Source organism: Myotis davidii, unplaced genomic scaffold, assembly GCF_000327345.1.
Source record: "Myotis davidii unplaced genomic scaffold, ASM32734v1 scaffold440, whole genome shotgun sequence".
Taxonomy (NCBI): domain Eukaryota; kingdom Metazoa; phylum Chordata; class Mammalia; order Chiroptera; family Vespertilionidae; genus Myotis; species Myotis davidii.
This window is the reverse complement of record NW_006293698.1, coordinates 695,904-696,889: the sequence shown is the minus strand read 5'-3', so window position 1 is coordinate 696,889 and position 986 is coordinate 695,904.

The window sequence follows — 986 nt, the reverse complement described above, 5'->3', positions numbered from 1 at the left end:
CTGGGCCAGAGGCATCAGACCTGGGGCGGGGGGAGGGGGCAAGCCAGTGATTGGTGTGAATTACAGAGGAAACACCTTTTCTGACAGCTCATGGGTTAATCTCCCTGTATGCCACTGGTAATATTCTTAGTAACTTGGGTAATAAGAATCCAAAAAGGTGATCTAGGGTTTATTACCACACTCCTGGTGAAAAAAACGAGGGGCTGCTGCTGGAGGCCTAAGAAATGTCATATCCTGCCCTAGCTGGTTTGGCTCAGTGGATAATGCCTTGGCCTGCTGATGGCAGGGTCTGGGTTCAATTCTGACCAAGGGCATGTACCTAGGTTGCAGGGTCCTCCCTGGCTGGGGCCCAGGTCAGGGCTCATACAGGAGGCAACCCATCAGTGTTCCTCTAACTTTGATGTTTCTCTCTGTCTTTCCCCTTCTCTTCCACATTCTCTAAAAATCAATGGAAACATATCCTCAGGTGAGGATAAAAAAAATAATAAAGAAATTATTATTATATGAAAGACACATCTTGAAAATGCCTAAAGAAAGTTGTCATTTTTCATGGTGAAGGCACTGGAGTCCGTGTAGATGAAAAAACTTGCTGGCTGCGGTGACTGGCAGTGGCTGCAGCAGCGGGGTGATGGAGCTGGTGCCTTCCCCTGATCAGCCTGGTCACCTCCCACAAAGGGAGGCCAGACTGCGGTTTAGGCCCTATCCCTAAGGGAGCAGGGAGCAGGCCTAAGCCATCACTAGGACATCCCCTGAGGGCTCCCAGTATGTGAGAGGGGGCAGGCTGGGCTGAGGGACCCCCCCCCCCAGTGCACGAATTTTGTGCACTGGGCCCCTAGTATCTCAATTAAGCAGGAAAAATGCAAAGGACAAAACAAAGCTTCCTGATCTATAAGTGCTTCTTAGTTGAAGGTGTCAGGATCACAGCCATGCTCTTCCATTTCTGACTACTTCCATGTTACCAGACCAGAACTGAGCAGTTGTAACAG